Consider the following 23,640-nt stretch of genomic DNA (forward strand, 5'->3'; position numbering starts at 1 on the left):
ACACAGCGCAGTTATTAAACTTCGCAGGTTCATTGAATATACGCAGTGCTGCCTGTTGGTGGGAAAAAACTGAAAAGAAATCTATTTGTCCAGCCTGTGTCCGTCCTTACGCCTGTGGAGACGTGTGAGCTGCGTGAAAAACATTGCTAAATCATACGCACCCAGCTACGCTTTACTGCTGGGTTCGCCATTTGCTTTCCTTAATTGGGAAAAAAAATACCTGCTCTCCAAGAGTTATAATAACTCTGCTACCCTCACGTTCTGTGACACATAAGCAGGGACACAGCGCAGTTATTAAACTTCGCAGGTTCATTGAATATACGCAGTGCTGCCTGTTGGTGGGAAAAAACTGAAAAGAAATCTATTTGTCCAGCCTGTGTCCGTCCTTACGCCTGTGGAGACGTGTGAGCTGCGTGAAAAACATTGCTAAATCATACGCAGCCAGCTACGCTTTACTGCTGGGTTCGCCATTTGCTTTCCTTAATTGGGAAAAAAAATACCTGCTCTCCAAGAGTTATAATAACTCTGCTACCCTCACGTTCTGTGACACATAAGCAGGGACACAGCGCAGTTATTAAACTTCGCAGGTTCATTGAATATACGCAGTGCTGCCTGTTGGTGGGAAAAAACTGAAAAGAAATCTATTTGTCCAGCCTGTGTCCGTCCTTACGCCTGTGGAGACGTGTGAGCTGCGTGAAAAACATTGCTAAATCATACGCAGCCAGCTACGCTTTACTGCTGGGTTCGCCATTTGCTTTCCTTAATTGGGAAAAAAAATACCTGCTCTCCAAGAGTTATAATAACTCTGCTACCCTCACGTTCTGTGACACATAAGCAGGGACACAGCGCAGTTATTAAACTTCGCAGGTTCATTGAATATACGCAGTGCTGCCTGTTGGTGGGAAAAAACTGAAAAGAAATCTATTTGTCCAGCCTGTGTCCGTCCTTACGCCTGTGGAGACGTGTGAGCTGCGTGAAAAACATTGCTAAATCATACGCACCCAGCTACGCTTTACTGCTGGGTTCGCCATTTGCTTTCCTTAATTGGGAAAAAAAATACCTGCTCTCCAAGAGTTATAATAACTCTGCTACCCTCACGTTCTGTGACACATAAGCAGGGACACAGCGCAGTTATTAAACTTCGCAGGTTCATTGAATATACGCAGTGCTGCCTGTTGGTGGGAAAAAACTGAAAAGAAATCTATTTGTCCAGCCTCTGTCCGTCCTTACGCCTGTGGAGACGTGTGAGCTGCGTGAAAAACATTGCTAAATCATACGCACCCAGCTACGCTTTACTGCTGGGTTCGCCATTTGCTTTCCTTAATTGGGAAAAAAAATACCTGCTCTCCAAGAGTTATAATAACTCTGCTACCCTCACGTTCTGTGACACATAAGCAGGGACACAGCGCAGTTATTAAACTTCGCAGGTTCATTGAATATACGCAGTGCTGCCTGTTGGTGGGAAAAAACTGAAAAGAAATCTATTTGTCCAGCCTCTGTCCGTCCTTACGCCTGTGGAGACGTGTGAGCTGCGTGAAAAACATTGCTAAATCATACGCACCCAGCTACGCTTTACTGCTGGGTTCGCCATTTGCTTTCCTTAATTGGGAAAAAAAATACCTGCTCTGCCACAGTTAATAACTCTGCTACCCTCACGTTCTGTGACACATAAGCAGGGACACAGCACAGTTATTAAACTTAGATAATTCATTCACTAGAGGCAGTGGGGCCTTTCGTTTTCCAAAAAGGGCAAAAATTATATTTGGCCTGCAGTCTTGCGCCAATTTATTTCCTGCCTGGGAAATCTAATCACTGGTAATACAGCATGCTGAGGGGTAGGGGTAAGCCTAGAGGACGTGGACGTGGACGTGGCCGAGGACGCGGAGGGCCAAGTCAGGGTGTGGGCACAGGCCAAGCTCCTGATCCAGGTGTGTCGCAGCCGACTGCTGCGCGATTAGGAGAGAGGCACGTTTCTGGCGTCCCCACATTCATCGCCCAATTAATGGGTCCACGCGGGAGACGGTTATTAGAAAATGAGCAGTGTGAGCAGGTCCTGTCCTGGATGGCAGAAAGTGCTTCGAGCAACCTATCGTCTACCCGCAGTTCTGCGCCGTCCACTGCTGCCAATCCGAATCCTCTGTCTGCTGCTCCTCCTTCCTCCCAGCCTCCTCACTCCACTACAATAACACCTGCTCAGGAGCGGGAGCACTCCCAGGAACTGTTCTCGGGCCCCTGCTTAGATTGGGCAGCAGCGGTTCCTCTCCCACCAGAGGAGTTTATCGTCACTGATGCCCAACCATTCGAAAGTTCCCGGGGTCCGGGGGAAGAGGCTGGGGACTTCCGCCAACTGTCTCAACAACTTTCTGTGGGTGAGGAGGACGATGACGATCAGACACAGTTGTCTTGCAGTGAGGTAGTAGTAAGGGCAGTAAGTCCCAGGGAGCAGCGCACAGAGGATTCGGAGGAAGAGCAGCAGGACGATGAGGTGACTGACCCCACCTGGTGTGCAACGCTTACTCAGGAGGACAGGTCTTCAGAGGGGGAGTCAAGGGCATCAGCAGGGCAGGTTGCAAGAGGCAGTGCAGTGGCCAGGGGTAGAGGCAGGGCCAGACCGAATAATCCACCAAGTGTTTCCCAAAGCGCCCCCTCGCGCCATGCCACCCTGCGGAGGCCGAGGTGCTCTAAGGTCTGGCAGTTTTTCACAGAGACGCCTGACGACCGACGAACAGTGGTGTGCAACCTTTGTCGCGCAAAGCTCAGCCGGGGAGCCAACACCAACAGCCTCACCACCACCAGCATGCGCAGACATATGATGGCCAAGCACCCCACAAGGTGGGACGAAGGCCGTTCACCGCCTCCGGTTTGCACCCCTGCCTCTCCCCCTGTGCCCCAACCTGCCACTGAGATGCAACCCCCCTCTCAGGACACAGGCACTACCGCCTCATGGCCTGCACCCACACCCTCATCTCCGCTGTCCTCGGCCCCATCCAGCAGTGTAGTTCAGCGCACCGTTCAGCCGTCGCTTGCGCAAGTGTTCGAGCGCAAGCGCAAGTACGCCGCCACGCACCCGCACGCTCAAACGTTAACCGTCCGCATCGCAAAATTCATCAGCCTTGAGATGCTGCCGTATAGGGTTGTGGAAACGGAGTCCTTCAAAAGTATCATGGAGGCGGCGGCCCCGCGCTACTCAGTTCCCAGTCGCCACTACTTTTCCCGATGTGCCGTCCCAGCCCTGCACGACCACGTCTCCCGCAACATTGTGCGCGCCCTCACCAACGCGGTTACTGCCACGGTCCACTTAACTACGGACACGTGGACAAGCACAGGCGGGCAGGGCCACTACATCTCCCTGACGGCACATTGGGTGAATTTAGTGGAGGCTGGGACAGAGTCAGAGCCTGGGACCGCTCACGTCCTACCCACCCCCAGAATTGCGGGCCCCAGCTCGGTGGTGGTATGTTCGGCGGTGTATGCTTCCTCCACTAAAGCACCCTCCTCCTCCTCCTCCTCCTCTGTCTCACAATCAAGATGTGTTAGCAGCAGCATGTCGCCAGCAGTCGGTGTCGCGCGGTGTGGCAGCACAGCGGTGGGCAAGCGTCAGCAGGCCGTGCTGAAACTACTCAGCTTAGGCGATAAGAGGCACACGGCCCACGAACTGCTGCAGGGTCTGACACAGCAGACGGACCGCTGGCTTGCGCCGCTGAGCCTCCAACCGGGCATGGTCGTGTGTGACAACGGCCGTAACCTGGTGGCGGCTCTGCAGCTCGGCAGCCTCACGCACGTGCCATGCCTGGCCCACGTATTTAATTTGGTGGTTCAGCGCTTTCTGAAAAGCTACCCACGCTTGTCAGACCTGCTCGTAAAGGCGCGCCGGCTCTGCGCACATTTCCGCAAGTCCCACACGGACGCTGCCACCCTGCGCACCCTGCAACATCACTTTAAGCTGCCAGTGCACCGACTGCTGTGCGACGTGCCCACACGGTGGAACTCTACGCTCCACATGTTGGCCAGGCTCTATGAACAGCGTAGAGCTATAGTCGAATACCAACTCCAACATGGGCGGCGCAGTGGGAGTCAGCCTCCTCAATTCCTTTCAGAAGAGTGGGCCTGGTTGGCAGACATCTGCCATGTCCTTGGTAATTTTGAGGAGTCTACCCAGGTGGTGAGCGGCGATGCTACAATCATTAGCGTCACCATTCCTCTGCTATGCATCTTGAGAAATTCCCTGCAAACCATAAAGGCAGCTGCTTTGCGCTCGGAAACGGGGGCGGGGGAAGACAGTATGCCGCTGGATAGTCAGGGCACCCTCCTGTCTATTTCTCAGCGCGTACAGGAGGAGGAGGAGGAGCATGAGGAGGATGAGGAGGAGGGGGAAGAGACAGCTTGGCCCGCTGCTGACGGTACACCGGCTGATTGCCTGTCATCCTTTCAGCGTGTATGGCCTGAGGAGGAGGAGGAGGAGGAGGAGGATCCTGAAAGTGATCTTCCTAGTGAAGACAGCCATGTGTTGCGTACAGGTACCCTGGCACACATGGCTGACTTCATGTTAGGATGCCTTTCTCGTGACCCTCGCGTTGCACGCATTCTGGCCACTACGGATTACTGGGTGTACACACTGCTCGATCCACGGTATAAGGAGAACCTGCCCACTCTGATTCCCGAAGAGGAAAGGGGTTCGAGAGTGTTGCTATACCACAGGACCCTTGCGGACAAGCTGATGGTAAAATTCCCAGCCGACAGCGCTAGTGGCAGAAGGCGCAGTTCCGAGGGCCATGTTGCAGGGGATGTGCGTAGATCGAGCAGCATGTACATCCCAGGCAGTGCAACAGTCTTTAAGGGCCTGGCCAGCTTTATGGCTCCCCACCAAGACTGTGTCACCGCTCCCCAGTCACGGCTGAGTCGGCGGGAGCACTGCAAAAGGATGGTGAGGGAGTACGTAGCGGATCGCACGACCATCCTTGGTGACGCCTCTGCCCCCTACAACTACTGGGTGTCGAAGCTGGACACGTGGCCTGAACTAGCCCTGTATGCCCTTGAGGTGCTTGCTTGTCCTGCGGCTAGCGTCTTGTCGGAGAGGGTGTTTAGTGCGGCTGGGGGAATCATCACCGATAAGCGTAGCCGCTTGTCAACCGACAGTGCCGACAGGCTAACACTCATCAAGATGAACAAAGGCTGGATTTCCCCAGACTTCTGTTCTCCACCAGCGGACAGCAGCGATACGTAAGCAATACGTAGGCTGCACCCGCGGATGGAAGCTACGTTCTCTCTCACCATCCAAAACGGGGACATTTCTGCTTCATCAATCTGTGTCTAATATTCCTCCTCCTCCTCCTCCTGCTCCTCCTCCTGAAACCTCACGTAATCACGCTGAACGGGCAATTTTTCTTAGGGCCACAAGGCTCACTCAAATAATTTTTCAGAATAATTTTTATAAGTTTCAATTAGCTTAAAAGCGTTGGAACTTTAACTTGAACCAATTTTTCGTTACACTGGGCTGCCTCCAGGCCTAGTTACCACTTAAGCCACATTAACCAAAGCGATTCACCTGCCATCTTGGTTGGGCATGGCCAATTTTTACTGAGGTACATTAGTACTGTTGGTACACCAATTTTTTGGGGCCCTCACCTACAGTGTAATCATAGTAATTTCTATGTTCTTCGCCTGCACTCATGGTACAGAAAGGTGTGTGGGGTTGGCCTACAGTTTAGCTACATAAATGTCACTTGTGCCTTGGCTATACTAAGGCTACTGAAATGGAACGAAGACTGCGCTCCCGCTATACTGCTGCTTCAGAATTGTTACTGGGGCCTGTCTTGAGTGCTACTATTGCTTACATGGAACGAAGACTGCGCTCCCGCTATACTGCTGCTTCAGAATTGTTACTGGGGCCTGTCTTGAGTGCTACTATTGCTTACATGGAACGAAGACTGCGCTCCCGCTATACTGCTGCTTCAGAATTGTTACTGGGGCCTGTCTTGAGTGCTACTATTGCTTACATGGAACGAAGACTGCGCTCCCGCTATACTGCTGCTTCAGAATTGTTACTGGGGCCTGTCTTGAGTGCTACTATTGCTTACATGGAACGGACACGTGGAGAGGACACGTAGTGCCTCAAAAACATCCCCCTCCTCCTCCAACAGGGAAAACATTGTTGGCAAATGCCTTTGCATTGGTTCGTCTGGCGGCAGTCCAAGAATTTCACCTTTACCGACACTACTAGAGAGCCCCCCCACCATCCCCCCGCCACGGCCCACTTAATCCTGGCCACATTCCGAAAACCAACAAAATACAACCGTGGTACTAGGTCCGCAGTCACCACCACATTACCACCAACGCGGTTACTGTTAAGGTGCATATAACCACGGACACGTGGAGAGGACACGTAGTGCCTCAAAAACATCCCCCTCCTCCTCCAACAGGGAAAACATTCTTGGCAAATGTCTTTGCATTGCTTCGTCTGGTGGCAGTCCAAGAATTTCACCTTTACCGACACAACGAGAGCCCCCACACCATCCCCCCGCCACGGCCCACTTAATCCTGGCCGCATTCCGAAAACCAACAAAATACAACCGTGGTACTAGGTCCGCAGTCACCACCACATTACCACCAACGCGGTTACTGTTAAGGTGCATATAACCAGTCTGACTGGGGCATGCAGACACCTTGACAGAATGAATAGTGTGTGGCACATAGGTTCCCCATTGCTATGCCCACGTGTGCAGCTCCTGATGGCGGTGGCACAGGATTGTATTTCTCATTGCTTCTGTACAGCATTGTGGGCTATCGCCCCGCCCCTATTAAAGAGGGTCGCTACCTAGCCGTGCCAACCCTGTGCAGTGTGTGCCTGCGGTCCCTCGTCGTGGCAGACGCACTTCTAAATAGACGTGAGGGTGGTGTGGCATGAGGGCAGCTGAAGGCTGCGCAGGGACAGTTTGGTGTGCGCTGTGGGGGGGAGGGGGTGCGGTTGGGCAGCATGTAACTCAGGAGAAGTGGCAGTGGAGTGTCATGCAGGCAGTGATTGTGCTTTGTTGGAGGTAGTGTGGTGCTTAGCAAAGGTATGCCATGCTAATGAGCGCTTTTCAGAAGTAAAAGTTGTTGGGAGGGGGGGGGGGGCCCACTCTTGCCGCTATTGTGGCTTAATAGTGGGACCTGTGAACTTAGGATGCAGCCCAACATGTAGCCCCTCGCCTGCCCTATCCGTCACTGTGTCATTCCCATCACTTTCCTGAATTGCCCAGATTTTCACACATGAAAACCTTAGCGAGCATCGGCGAAATACAAAAATGTTCCGGTCGCCCATTGACTTCAATGGGGTTCGTTGTTCGAAACGAACCCTCGAGCATCACGGGAAGTTCGTTACGAATAACGAACACCCGAACATTTTGGTGTTCGCTCATCTCTAGAAATAATGTATTTGATGGATAATTATATTAAAACAGCAAAATTGCCAAAAGAAAGGGCTAAACCCACAAAACTCTAATTTATATTTTTACTCAGTATAATGTTTTACTGGCATGTCACTACAGCGACTTTTCCATGAACCCAGAGCAACCAATATTAATATGAAAATGGTAGTGTTTCATAAAAAAAAGATATGTAGGTGTCTGTAAGTGCCATTTTATTTCTCAGTGAGAGGATAAAGTGTTTTTTTCTACATAATTTCTGATGTAGAAGCTAAATTAGGCCCAAGAAGAGGGACAATGCAACTTTACACATCATTAGTATTCAAGCTACATATCCCAACCAACAGCAGTTATGTATTTTTGCAAGTATGCATATAATTTATTGTGGAGAACACAATTTACATGGGTAGTCGATGCCTGTTTTATAGCCTCACAAATAGATGTATGAACTCAAGCATATAATGGCTCAACCAGCAGGCGCAAATACGTTCTAAATCTTCTAAATGTGCTTCACAAAAATGTAACTGAGGAATATAAAACAGATCAATTCTTGCATGTTATATATTGGTTTTTGATTTACAAATCTAATCTGGCAAATTTCTATAGAAAATGAATGGATTTTCTGCTGAACTTCTTTTGTGACTTTTCTGTGTCTGGATGTTCTTTCTCACATATGCACACTGATCTATGATAAATAGCTGTTTATCTGAGGATGCATTTTGCATAGTTAAATATATCATATAGAATATGTACAAAATATAAGAAGGTTTAAGGAGTATATTCTTGTGTGAAAATAATATGCCTGCTGACTTGAGTAAGTTTACAGGTATAGGTTTTGTTGTGAGTTTACATTCCATTTTTTATGAAAAAGAAAAGCCTTTGAAGTGTGTAGGATTTTTACATTTCACATTTGCTTTATATGTTTTTGTAGGAAAAGCCGTGGCTATTTTAAACCACAGATTGTCCTATCTGTCGTATATATGTTATGCTTTTTCCCCCACTGATTTACAGTACATTGAAAAATACTCCCCAATTTCTTCTAGAATTGTATATTTGCCACATTTAATTGTTTCAGAACTTTAAACAAAATTTTATATAAAAAAGACATTCTGAGCAAATACTAAAGGTAGTTTTTTTTTTTTTTTATGGTGAAAAGTTATCTAACCCCAATTGTTCCAGTATGAAAAATAATTTGCTCCCTTTCTAGGGATACCTATACACATAGTTTGAGCTGCATGGCCAACACGGCTTGTCAAAACCATATGTGGTTTTCCCATGAATCAACGTTGTTTTCGATACAGTTTTTGGCCCCATGACTAAAACAGGTGAAGTTCATCACAATTTATGATTGGGCTTACAATACAAAAGGCTTTAATATGAAAACAGAAAAGTCTATATAAATTGGTGCACATTCATAGCGACCTAAACTATAAAAAAAAGTTATTTATACAGCATAGGGAATGCTGTTAAAAATTGCCAGCGTTGTAGTTTTTTTCCTCATCTAACCTCCCAAAAAACTATAAAGCAGTTTCACAAAAATCAAGCCATTGTATAGTGCTATCAATGGAAATACAAAAATGTTATGGGCAATAGAATGCAGTCGTACAAAAAATAAATGTTTAGTTTTTATTTTGGAAAATAGTTATATATACAAAATGTATCGATTTTATGTCACCATAACTATACTGACCCACAGAATGACGTCAGCCAGGGAATTAAATAGTTGAAGAGGTAATTCATGATTTTTTTTTATATACCTATGTATTGTGTATCATAGTTGATAGTATATAGAACTAAGTGGAACATCACATACCCTGATGTGCATTATATGAAATGCTCACTTGTACATTAGTGTTATGGCATAATATAATATATATAAGGAAGTACCACAAATTTAAATTTAAAGAAACCAGCGTGAGAGGGACACTGACCTTACCACAAAATGCTGGAACACTGGAATTTCATCCTAAAATGCTCACCCTGAAGGAAAGCCTCTACTAATGCTGAAAAGGACTGCCTGCAAATAGCTCCCCCTTCCTCATTTTGTTCAAGTAAAGAACTTATTAGTGGAAAGTTATGATTGTGTTATGGACTTGTTCTAATTAGACACAAATATTTTTTTGAAAGTCCAAGCAATGAATTAAATATTTTAATACCAACACAAGAAAAAAGGAGTATAAAGCCAAACAATTAATTTATTAAGGAAGCGCATGACATACATATCACAAGCAACAAAAGAAGACTAAAATAAAACCAAAGATCCATTGAATGGGGATCTAAAGTGAATGGCAAATCTTAGCATGATAGAGAAATATATAGGTCCCAAGAACTCTGACTAGTAAAACACATACATAAGTAAAAAAAAATAATACAAGTAAAGTGAGCTAAGTGCACATTGAGACCCATTGAGAAAGGAAACGAAACGTGCATTGGGGTGTCTTTATTAGTGTGCAGTTTTTAGTATGTGGTTTTAACTCTTTTCACTTATGTATGTGTCTTACTAGTCAGAGTCCTTGAGATCTGCATACATCTCTGTGATTTGCAATGTACTTCACATCCCTATTCACTGAATCCTTGGTTTTATTTTAAGGTCCATTTACACGGGACAAATTTCGAGCAAACAATGCCCGATACTTGTCCCTGTGTTTCCTCGCTCCCATGCTCCTGCACCGAGTAAGCAGAGCTGGCCTGCTCACAGAGTGGCCAGAAGGGAGGCGGGCAGTGCAGGAGATTTTTCTCCTCTTGCTCCCCCGCCCCTCTCCACTGAGATTACACAGTGGCTGTTTACTACTGAACGCCACCTTGGAGAGCTGGAGATGTGGGCCTGCATCCATTTCTAAGTGAGGAAGCAGTGAAGAGTGAGAAGGACATATAGTGCCCTGATCTGGTGCTTGGAGGGCAGGGTGAAGGAGGCTGCTGTGGCACCTCTGCCTTTTCACCAAAGAGTGAACACCTGAAGGTCAGACAAGGGGAAGAATTCCTGATGGATCTGAATCCCACCACTTAGCATTAGGGCCAGAACCCCACAGATAAAAGAGAGAATTTTGGGCTTTGGTTAGAAACCCTAAACATTTAGCTAAGACACAGAAACTGTTGAACATCTTCACTGACCTTGAAGCAGGGTCACACTGAAGATACACCTCAATGAGAAATAACTATTATTAGCAAAGAGAAGAATTAGCCCTTTCCTGACTGCATACCTGATTCATCTTCGTAGGAAACTTAAATTTGAGGAAAGACTCCATGAAAGATCTGTACGAAGAAACCTATCTGTACATCGCCTATACAGGTTATATCAGTCCCTGAAATCTGACGATGCAGAAGGTCCCTGAGGGGACATGGCGAGAAGGAATGATGGCTAGCCAATGATTATGCCAGCAACCTTGAGACCTCAGCATATCTCAGCACACAAGATGGTGAAACCTGGACAAGAGCAGAGACCCTGTAGATATAATGAAACCTAGTAAAAGTCCAGCAGAAATGGACAAGTATCTGAAAAGAGGCATAATTCCCCAGCCCACAAAAAAATAAAGCAACCTGTGAAAGCTTCCCAGAGCACATTACAGCGGACTCTGACTTGGAATACGCCTTAAGGCCCATTTACACCAGCAGATGATCGCTCAACGATCGCTCAAATGACAGTTTGAGTGACAGCTTTGAGCAAGCATTTTGCATGAAGTATTAATTTGTATTTAAGTAGCTACTCACCTACTTAAATACCAGTTAAGTGTGGCAATGAAGCCTTCCCTAAAGGCAGTTAATAGCCTTAGGGGCTATTACCTGCACTCAGATCCTTTGTTCTCCACGGGGAAACAATGCTATCAGCACTCCCCTGTGAGAACTACTGATAAAAGTGAGTGACGATTTTTAGGTTAGCTTGATTTTAACGAACAGCTAACAGTGCCCGAAAAGCGGATGCCCTGCGCCCATTTACATGCACCGATTATCGCTAAAACGATCGCCGATTAGCGATTTTTTAGCAATCATCGCTCCATTTAAAGGGGCTTTTACTGAACTCTGAACATAATGAGGATCAATAAAGAGGCTCAATTTCACTTTCCTTTATCAAGAAAATACTGGCTTAGACCCTATCCCCTATTCTGAAGAAATTGACTGATGTCAAACATGTCGGCCGTTAAGTTGAAGAATTAGAGAACTCTTACCAAGAACTCTTACGTCACAGCGAAGCTGTTCGGGTCAACTTATTAGCACAACAAGACCACCTTAACCAAGCTCTGCTTTCATAGGAAGATCAAGAAAGTAGAAGTAGATGGAAAAACATCTGTGTTAGAGATCTTCCTGAATCCACAGCTAAAGAAGCTCTTAAGGTTGTGGATTTACAAATTTCCGAGTCTTTGCTGGGGAGAGAGAGGGCAGAAATAGTCACAATTAAATGTATACACAGAATCCTTTGCCCCAAACCTTCTGCGACAAAACCACCATCAGAAGCCTGTCTGTGGGCTCCCCAAAACTTCTGGACTTGATACCGGAGAACCCCAAGGTTAGAACATTCTACATGCTTCCAAAACTACACAAAGCTGGCAACCCAGGAAGGCCAATTATCTCAGGTATGGGAACCCTCACTGAAGGAATCTCAGGATGGGTGGAAGGCATCCTCAAACCACTGGTGAGAAACACAACCAGCTACCTGCAAGACACCAAGGACCCACTGAACAAACTGTCAATCGTAGGTCCCCTCCCCAATGGTGCCATCCTTGCCACTATGGATGTGGAATCCTTGTATTTCAACATCCCACACGAGGATGGACTAACTGCCTGCCAGGCGCACCTTGAGGCCAATGGGGTCGCCTCTGATGCAGTGCTACAACTCACAAGATTCATTCTCACACACAATTATTTCTCCTTTGGCAAAGAGATATTCCTGCAACTCACGGGGACTGCCATTGGCAGTAAAATGGCACCGAAATATGCCAACCTTTTATGGCAAAACTGGAGAGTGACTTTCTGGCCTCCTGCCCCAGCAAACCATTGGCCTACTTCCGCTACATAGATGACATCATGATCATCTGGACCCACACCGAACAAGAATTATTAAAATTCCATGAGAAATTCAATGCATTCCGCATACAGAAATCAACTTTTTAGACACCACCATAAAGATTTTAAACAACTTAATACAAACACCCGTATACCGAAAACCAATTGATCGGCCTACATACCTCAGATGGGACAGTTTCCATCCAAAAAATTCCATTGTCTATAGCCAGGCCATCAGGTATAACCGGATCTGTTCCAACCCAACAGACAGAGAGGAACATTTGTACCATCTTAAAAGGACATTTATAAATCAGGGCTACCATCCCACCTCAATTGATGACCAGATCACCAGAGCCACCAGGATACCCAGGAATCAACTACTCCAATACAAGGAGAAGGAAAGAAACAATCATGGGCCTCTAGTAGTGACCTACAATCCGCAACTAGAGGTACTAAGGAAAACCGCAAAGAAACTACACCATACCCTGCACAAGGATGACCGTCTGAAAACCATATTCCCGGACCCTCCGCTTCTGTGTTACAGGCAACCTCCTAACTTGAGGAACTTTATAATCAGGAGCGCATTACCCTCTGACACACAAAAAGGAACTTATCCCTGTAATGTAAGAAGCTGTAAGACCTGCTCACATATACTGACTGCGGACAGGATACAAATCCCCAACACACAGCAGGACTATAAGATCCCAGGGACATTCACATGTTCCTCGTCCAATGTTGTGTACCTCATCATGTGCAGTAAATGTCCTGTTGGGGGTCTTTATGTTGGAGAAACAGGACAGAAACTGAAAGCCAGGATGAGATCTCATCGCCACACGATTAAACACAGTAAAAAAGAATTGCCTGTGGCCGAGCACTTCTCTAACCATGGACATGACATAGGAGATATGAGAGTTTTGAGATTGAAGGGTGGTTTCAAGCCACAAAACCACAGAAGAATTTGGGAATATAAATTGATAACAACCTTTGACATGCTGAATACTGGGTTAAATTATTCCCCAGGATTTGTGCGTGAATGGGAGGTGTGAGACATTTATTGCACAGATAAGACCCCCATCAACAGTAATTCAGGGACCATAAACGTTCACTCCCTTATCAGTGTTTAGCTAAAAATGTTTGTGTACCTCTTGTAGCATTCCTGGCCTGATGACCCCCCCCCCCCCAACAGTAATTTAGGGACCATAAAACTTTCACTCCGCTATCAGTGCCTAGACAAAAAAAAGTTTGTTTGCTGTTGCAGAATTCCTTTTAAGTGCAAACCAATCACATCCATATCTGTGCCTTGTCATAAGTATGTATGTTATAAGTGTGTATAAATATCCATGCCTCTTCAGATCCAATCCATTTAAGCCTGATGAAGAACCCTGGGTTGGTTCGCAAGCTCGCTATTATTACATCATGTATTGTTGTTAGCCATTAAAAGGTATCATATCTACAAGATTACATGGTTTCTCTTGCTGGGAACAATCACATTTTGCTCTACTGGCTAACACGGTACCAGATCTTTGTTTTCATAGAACCACCTTGTGATATCATCTGCGGCTTGTTAAGCTACATGTGGCTTGTTAAGCTATATGTGTCTTGTTAAGACCAATTGGCAATTTTCAAATAAACCATAGAAGTTCAGGAAATCCTTTTTGAGAACCAGGAGATCCTAATCTTCCAAGATATTGCTCCAAACACTCTCGTCTAAAAACACATTCTGAGCCTTTAACAGATGCTTTATTTACAAGGAATTTACTGATGAAATGGCTCTTTCCCTTTTGGTCTGGCCACATTTGTTGAAAAACAGCAAATATTTATCAGGGCACTGGAAAACCTGAAGAATGTATTGAAGAAACTGGGGATTCCTCCTCTTGACATTGCATTGTGGCTACCAATACAGATCCAACACCAGATTCCACATTGAGGAAAATTGGAGAATTGGTAGATCAAGTCCAAAAGCCCCGAAGCACAGACAGAATTTTAACTATTAATTGTGTTCCCTTTATAGCCTTTGTTTCGCTGTCCGCTCGTCTGGGGCCTCCTTCCTGGTTTATCTTATCCAAGGGTCCAAGAGTTGGCCTTAACATTATCGGGTGAAATATCTATGAAGCCTGAAGAGGGGGGAGACCTCAGCCAACGTGATGACATTCAGGTCTATAGTTAAGTGATTGTCTATATGTTAACTGTTAGGGGGGGGTCACAAGGGGACCCGTCAGCTGATGCTGTCTGCTTCCCAATCAGTTGAACATGCGAGTATACTCGGAGGAGATCAATGGACACCACACCGTATGTGCTAACCAAAGAAATGCCTATTTAATCCACAATGTATTCAATCTTTATACAGTCCTACGAAGCAAGTGGCTTTATGCCAGATACAATTAAAATTAATAAGCACATACATTGATTTAAAACATCTCGGCCTCTTATCAGTATGTCTTCCTCTGTGTAGGTGTAATCGGGAGGGACATTCCTGTAAGCTTGTTGCAAGCTTCTACTAAAATTGTTTAGAGATGAGAACAGGACATAAACCTAGTGTTTATCCAATTAATATTTCCAGGTGGGTCATTATAATTGAAATCTAACATCTTTCTCAAGTGAAAGTTGAAATTAATACAGATATATATATATGTATTAAAGCAGACAAGCAAAGAGACAAAATGGAGTCTCTGTAGTCTATTTTTAAAGCGTCAGCCCTTACACGTATAAGCTTAAACCTTTAGCAGAAGAAGACGCAAATTATAAACACATAAGTATTCTGTGAAATACACTTATCATTCTCTATTTAAAGGCATAAACCTGAATTAACCCCCCACATCCCCCCGTTTGGACATAGGGTCCACCATCATGCCGGCTCCTGCCAGGTTCCCCAGAGTCATGTAATGGTCCCAAAGTCCATCTGGGTTGAAGTTTAGCAAAAGCCTTTTCACTACAACGTGTGGTACAAGACATGATTAACTTTAAAGCAATATACACTACCGTTCAAAAGTTTGGGGTCACATTGAAATGTCCTTATTTTTGAAGGAAAAGCACTGTACTTTTCAATGAAGATAACTTTAAACTAGTCCTAACTTTAAACAAATGCACTCTATACATTGCTAATGTGGTAAATGACTATTCTAGCTGCAAATGTCTGGTTTTTTGTGCAATATCTACAAAGGTGTATAGAGGCCCATTTCCAGCAACTATCACTCCAGTGTTCTAATGGTACAATGTGTTTGCTCATTGGCTCAGAAGGCTAATTGATGATTAGAAAACCCTTGTGCAATCATGTTCACACATCTGAAAACAGTCTAGCTCGTTACAGAAGCTACAAAACTGACCTTCCTGTGAGCAGATTGAGTTTCTGGAGCATCACATTTGTGGGGTCAATTAAACGCTCAAAATGGCCAGAAAAAGAGAACTTTCATCTGAAACTCGACAGTCTATTCTTGTTCTTAGAAATGAAGGCTATTCCATGCGAGAAATTGCTAAGAAATTGAAGATTTCCTACAACGGTGTGTACTACTCCCTTCAGAGGACAGCACAAACAGGCTCTAACCAGAGTAGAAAAAGAAGTGGGAGGCCGCGTTGCCCAACTAAGCAAGAAGATAAGCACATTAGAGTCTCTAGTTTGAGAAACAGACGCCTCACAGGTACCCAACTGGCATCTTCATTAAATAGTACCCGCAAAACACCAGTGTCAACATCTACAGTGAAGAGGCGGCTGCGGGATTTTGGGCTTCAGGGCACAGTGGCAAAGAAAAAGCCATATCTGAGACTGGCCAATAAAAGAAAAAGATTAAGATGGGCAAAAGAACACAGACATTGGACAGAGGAAGACTGGAAAAAAGTGTTGTGGACGGATGAATCCAAGTTTGAGGTGTTTGGATCACAAAGAAGAACGTTTGTGAGACGCAGAACAAATGAAAAGATGCTGGAAGAATGCCTGACGCCATCTGTTAAGCATGGTGGAGGTAATGTAATGGTCTGGGGTTGCTTTGGTGCTGGTAAGGTGGGAGATTTGTACAGGGTAAAAGGGATTCTGCATAAGGAAGGCTATCACTCCATTTTGCAACGCCATGCCATACCCAGTGGACAGCGCTTGATTGGAACCAATTTCATCCTACAACAGGACAATGACCCTAAACACACCTCCAAATTGTGCAAGAACTATTTACAGCAGAAGCAGGCAGCTGGTATTCTATCGGTAATGGAGTGGCCAGCGCAGTCACCAGATCTGAACCCTATTGAGCTGTTGTGGGAGCAGCTTGACCATATGGTACGCCAGAAGTGCCCATCCAACCAATTCAACTTGTGGGAGATGCTTCTAGAAGCGTGGGGTGCAATTTCTCAAGCTTACCTCAACAAATTAACAGCTAGAATGTCAAAGGTGTGCAATGCTGTAATTGCTGCAAAAGGAGGATTCTTTGACGAAAGCAAAGTTTGATGTAAAAACAATGTTATTTCAAATACAAATCATTATTTCTAACCTTGTCAATGTCTTGACTCTATTTTCTATTCATTTCACAACGCATGGTGGTGAATAAGTGTGACTTTTCATGGAAAACACAAAATTGTTTGGGTGACCCCAAACTTTTGAACGGTAGTGTATATATATGACGAGCAAAATCATCACTACTTGAAGCATACTTTGTAATATTCCCGTGAACCACCCTCCTAAACCAGAGAACCAATTGGCAGGGTTCAAAGAACTAAATGTGTTACCCCACCAGCTATCTCTGGTTTCTGAGTTTTCATTTGTCCATGCAAGCAGTATTTTTTTCGACGGAACAGGAACAGCCAAGAAAGGAAAACTTGTGGCACCAGGTGTGTGTACAAGTCCAACAGTCTTTCACCTGTGAGGTGTTCAGTCCATCTACCAGTATTTGGTGGTGTCTAACAAAGTGGTTCTGGGCATTGTCATTTTGCACCCTCTCATAAGGGCGAAGCATGGAGTGAGGAGTCCAAAAAGTCCATCAATAAACAAAATGTCCTTCTCATGGGGGGGGGGGGGGGGGGGCAAAGTAGGGCGTGAAAAGTCCCATTAGTCCCAAGACAAGCAACAGTTCCTTCAACTTTACCGAAGTAGGTGTGGTCAGCAGGACTTGATAGGGCCCCTTGAATCTGGGCCCTAGGGATTTCCGGACACGCCTCTTTACGACCACCCAGTCTCCAGGTTGTAGGGAGTGAGATCCCTCTAGGTTGTCTGGGTCTGGAATGGGAGAAAAAGACTAGATTCTGGGTTACTATTAGTTGGTCACACAGGTGCTTTACATATCTGGCTACTGTGTCATAGCCCTGCTGTAGGGCCTGTGGATGATACAGCCCCAATCTTGGCATAGAGCCAAACAACACTTCTTTTAACTTAAGCGTATCATTTAGTCTTTTAACTTTGCCTAAACTCTGCAGGTGTGAAGTGTGTACCTTTGTTTGAGTCAATCACTTCCGGTGCCCCATATTTGCAGGTTACCTCATTCATGAGCTCCTGTGCGATTACCTGCTTATTTACTTTGGTAACAGGGTAGGTCTCCGTCCTGAAAAGAAATCAACAACAACAAGCACATATTCATACTTCCCAACAAGTGGGAGCTGAATGTAGTCAATTTGCAATCCCTGAAATGGGTAGAGTGGTCTAGGCAAGTGTTATGTGGCAAATTTACTTCTGCCCTGTTGCTTACGGCAAAGATCATGCAAAATTTGGACAAATGATGCAGCAGCTACAGAGAACCCAGGTGTCACCCATTCTTGTTCAGTGTCGACGTCATTGCTGTTTTTGATAGGTGTGTCTTTCCGTGCATCAGCTGGGCCATCATGGGGCACAGGGACCGTGGTAGGCAAGTGCTGTTGACTGTTCGCCATACGCCTTCCCATTTTTGCTGCTCCCATATTTAGTCCATTTGTCTTTTTCTTCCTTGCTGGCTTGTAACTGTAAAGTCTTTAGCATATCAAAGTCCAAGTTTATATCAAAGTCCAAAGTTTAAATCAAAGTCCAAAGTTTTGTCAAAGTCCAAAGTTTTGTCACTGACTCATGCTGTCAGTATCTTTTCTTCTTTCTTCCATGGCTTGAGGGCAGCTGCCTTTGCTGTGCCGTCGGCGAGGGTGTCGTCTCTCGCTTCTCCATTGTAGAAATCGGTGTGAACTCTCCATTGCCAGGTAGTAGTAGTAGGGTTTCCATGAGACTCTGTACTGCTGCACCATTCTTAATTGGCTGTCCTACTGAGATAACAAGCTGTCTGGCCTTCCATATTGGGCCGTAATCATGAGCTATGCCAAATGCATTCCAGGAGTCAGTGTAAATGTTTGCCGTCTTACCGTCTACCACTCTACACGCCTCAGTGAGGGCCTTCAGTTCCGCTTCTTGTCCTGAGACATGCGGAGGCAGAGCTTCTGCTTTTAGGACATCTTGTTGTGTGACCACTGCATATCCAGTGTGGAGTCGTCCATCACCTTGGTACCATCTAAAAAAAAAACAACTCAAAATATGCATTGTTAACAAGGGGCTTCAGTAACCTTTATTATGGCCACCTGTTCTGGCAACATGATGGCTTCCATTAGTAAACTTACAGCTTTTCTATTCTTAATGGAGGAAACACAAAAGGCTTAGTGATGCATTGAGGTAACTATTTGGGTCAGGAGTACATAAAAAAAAGTAAATCATCAACATATTACAAGAGGGTGGTGCCCTCGGGAATTGGCCAGGCGTCTAATATCAGCTTCATGCATCTGGTGAACTGGTTTTGGGCTATTCTGTGCCCCTTATGGCAGCACTATCCAACAGTTCTGCTTTCCTCTGAAAATAAATGCAAACAAATACTGACAGTCTGACTGGCCCTTTAAACTCTTTCTCTTTAACGGGGAACAAAAGGGGTATTGGCTGGGAAGACATATTCCTTAAGGGCTTTAAGTTAACATAAACAAGAGACAGTGTCTGCAATTGCATCTTCCTGGACATGTGCCAGGGGGTACTGACGGACCAAGGGGGCTAAGAGCTTGTTCCTCTGCGTGCGTAAGAGTGAGGACAGGGAGAGGTGTCGCTTGGTCTGCTGCCATCCGACAGAAGGTCGGGTGACTTTCAGACCCGGGGTGTATACGAGCTTCACCGGACGGGTGAAGTTTGATACAACATCCCAAGGGTCCCATCACGTCAGTTCCCAATATGCTTTCAGGACCTTCCAGCACAAGGAAGCGCGTGAGGCATCGCAACCCTTTAAACATTACCTCAAGCGGTTCAGTTTCTGCCAGCTGAATTGGCACTTCTGAAACCCCTTGCACCGATTACCGCTAGACAATCAGGCTGGTATTCTATTTCAAATAGATCATAACCTTGTTGCAAGAAGGAAGAAAAAATAAATAAATAAATTTAAAAAAATTTTTTAAAATAGCTGACCTGCAATACCTAGATCACCTATGTCTTCCCTCCCCCCCCCCCTTTGAACTAGGGTACTTAATTGAAAGAGTAACCGGGTTCAAGGTAGTAGCAACAGTGAAAAGAATGACAAGAGCACATTGTAGCTGGATTTGACGGGCCAGAAATAAGTGCTTGGGTTGCACTTGCGTGTATATGCTCCGGGTGTCATGGGGGGTGAGGACCACTAGGGGGTAGTTCAATACCAACTCCGAAGATTTGTCAACCATTGCGTGTACTGCTGCCACCGCACAAAAACATGAGGGAGCTCCTCAAGCCACTGGATACAGACTCATGGAGTAGTATCCAAGTGGCCGTGGTTGTCCCCTGTGCTTTTGTGTCAATACTGTTGTCACCTGGCCAGAAAATTCAGTACAGAAAAGAATAAAGGATAAAGTGTAAAAGGGTGAGAAATGAGCTTCAGGGGTGAGAGAGAGAAAAGAATGATTGAAAGGCAGTCATAGAGTAGTTGCATAAGAGCGGAAACAGAGTGGACCCATGGGCGGCAGTATGAAACAAGGCCGAGAAAGGTGCGGAGTTTGGCAGCAGGTGTAAGTACAGGTATGGCCGTTTGCGCGTTTCTTCTACAGAACATTCTCTCAGAGACAGTATAATTGTGGCTTGTTGGCAGGCTTCCAAATTATCAGCACACAGCGCCTACATCACACATTTTACATTCATTACAGTCTGAACATGGGTCATTAACTCTCATCTGTTCATGCGGTCAAGTCTCATTCAAATATTAGTAAGAGTTCACACAGGACGTAACGCGTATGATGCAACTGTCCTCATCTTGCAAACAAATGCATTCAATCACTCCCACCTCCCCCTTGTTTGTCCAAAAAAAAAAAGAAAAAAGGAACACACATTTTGCAATCATGCACACGTCCAACCAATCACAGAACTGACATTTACATAAAAAGCAAAAATATACCTTAAAATCCCTATATATTTTCTATTTTTTAAAACCATATAATTCACATAATTCATTACAAGTATCAACGTCTGTCTTTCTTCTATGACTTTGAATTTTACCTCTCTAGGAAACAGATTTTTGGAAAGCAGCCAGAACATTCAGACTCTAACAACATTAGCCCCTAGTAATTATAAGAGGTATATTTCTCTGCACAGACTATCAAACACAGAGGGCGGCGGGAATAGTTAAACACATAAAAAAAAGGACAAAGAAGACTAAAACGTATAACAAAGATTAGATTACATGACATCAAGACAAACAATATTGGTTATTTGTCACATAATTATTAAGATCTCATATTTCCTCTGAATTTTGAGACAGGATTTGTAGCCCCAGTGTCTATAAGGAAGGGCACTTCCTCACCTCATATAGAAGCAGGCTCAAAGGTCTGAGTGCCTCTGTCCTTTGTTTCCATGATAGAGATACTGGGGCGGGATTGCCGGGACTTCATTGGGACGGATTCGGGCGTCGCGGCGTTGTCGCTGGGAGTGGCGCCCTGATCCGTCTCCTGGTCACGGGATCCTTTGGGATAAGGGCAATTCTTGGCCAGGTGGCCTACCTTGCCGCAATTATAACACTTGCGTGTTCCTCTGTTGGGTCCTGGAGCTGCACCTTCCCCTCCTGGTTGCTATAGTATTTAACCGCCACTGCAGGGCGCTTCTCATCCATAGCAAACCCTACTACCTTTCTATACAAGTCCCTGGGCTCGGCTTGTCGCCAGTCGGGGGTACATGCTTTTATTTTATCCGCCAATGATGGGCCAATGCCTTGCATGAACGCGTCCCTAGCCTTTGTTTCCAGCCTACCAAAATAACATTCAATGGTTTCATTCTTTTCTCGTCTACACATAGTTAAAGCCATTTGTCTTCGTAAAGGGTTTTGTTGTCCGCACCTGGGACAATCCCAGTAAGGTTTCCCTTTTTGGGACTTCTTTGGTGGGACTGTGGCGATACAACTCTAATAGTCAGGAAGAATGTCGGAGCTGTCCGTGGTTGGTAGGACCGGACACATCCTAGCCGGGTTTGGCACCGGGGGTGAGTACACAAGTATGCCGTCATCCCTCGCTGTGCAATCCCATGGTTCTACATTTACCTTTTTGTTATATCTTATTATGGCTTCTATCCCTTTTTCTAGACCGGCATCTCTGATCTCCTGCATGTGCTTTTCCTCGTACTGTTGCCAGAACTCATAGTTAAAGGTTTCCGCCGTTTTACCTATCTGTTTATATATTTTATAGGCTTGCCTACAGATGTCCTTCCCTTCCCCCAATCTTATTATCTCAATGGGTGTCAGAAAAGTCTGAGACCCCATTCTAACTATGGACTTACCTCTCGATTTACCACTATTGTCCCTACTGCCGAGTCCGCAACTGGCAGGATACTATGGACTTTTAAGTCCCTTCTGCCTACGTCCGCAACAGGGCAGGATATTTGAGGGCCCTCCTGCCAAGTATTGGCAGGATATTTCTTCTTCTGCAAGTCCGCAACTGGCAGAAATACTTTTGGACTTTTTAGTCCCTTCTGCCACGTCTGCAACGGGCAGGATATTTATTATCTTCTGCGAGTCCGCAACTGGCAGAAATACTTTTGGATTTTTCAGTCCCTTCTGCCACGTCCGCAACGGGCAGGATATTCGCAATCTATATTACGAATATATTACTACTATACTTACGGGGATAGAGGAAGGACCACGGCTTGCCTTGCTGGGCGGCTTTTAGTAATCTTATTACAAATTACAGCTAACACTTATCATTCTCTATTTAAAGGCATAAACCTGAATTAACCCCCCACATTAACCCTACCTGTCAAGCTGGTTTGGTAATGGATGTTTCTAGTGGCCTGGACCATCAAGGCTCTCGCCAGCACGGCACCACTTAAAGTACATTCCTTTCTTATGGCGATCTGGGGTGACATATGGGCAGGATGTAGCCTAACCTTTAAAACCATACTTTGCTTGTGAAAAGGTTTGCCTTTTTGTCTCTTTATTTCACCCCACCAAGGGTTTCACCAGGTCTGTTTAAAACTGTTTAAAATTGTTTTATGTTGTTTTTATGAACATTGAGTAAACATTCAATACAATTTAATGCAAGTGTGTATTGATTTACATTCATCAATGTACGTTATATGCATATTAAAACTTTATGGGGTTAAGGAAGGAGAGTGAGGGGGAGAGAAGGATTAAGGAGGAAAGGTTAATAACCTTGGGGGGAGGGGGGGGTTACCTCACAGACATAGACATTTTCCATTATAGAGTGTTAGAAAGTCATGTCAGAGTTAAATAATCTTTACTTTCTTAAGGTGTATAAGCAGAAACCTGTCATAAAGTGCAAGGGGAAGAGGACGTGAGGAAAGAGGAAGGAGGAGGAGAGTGAGCAAGCTGTGAGGCTAGTCAAATCCAGAGGGGGTTGTTAACCTCTGGGGCCACACTGTCCAGTTTTTCCTATACTTTTGCTTTTTGATGTGAAAAATGTGGATTATGGCAATTTTGTATTGAGGGGTGGAGGGTGGTAAATTTGGAGCTCTTGGCAATCTGTGCGCCCTGTCAATGGTGAGATCCAAAGGAGGGGAGCAGGATAGAAGAACGGTTCACATCAGGTTCTGTAAGAATGCTGTGAGTTCAGTAGGGAAGGTTGTTTCTGGAATACCCCTGAATTTAAAATTCTTTCTACGCCTCCTGTCCTCGATGTCTGCCAACTTGTTTCGTTGGATTTCCATTTTTTCTTAGTTGCTGTGTGAATCCATAGTTGTGGGCTGACACAAATTCTTCCATTTTCTGCTATATGTCATCGGTCATGTTCCCCCAGCATCTCCACTTATGCATTCATGCTTGCAAGGCCCTGGGCAGTATTCTTTTGCATTGAGACATGTAGTGCCTTC

Source organism: Eleutherodactylus coqui, chromosome 1 (assembly GCF_035609145.1).
Source record: "Eleutherodactylus coqui strain aEleCoq1 chromosome 1, aEleCoq1.hap1, whole genome shotgun sequence".
NCBI lineage: Eukaryota > Metazoa > Chordata > Amphibia > Anura > Eleutherodactylidae > Eleutherodactylus > Eleutherodactylus coqui.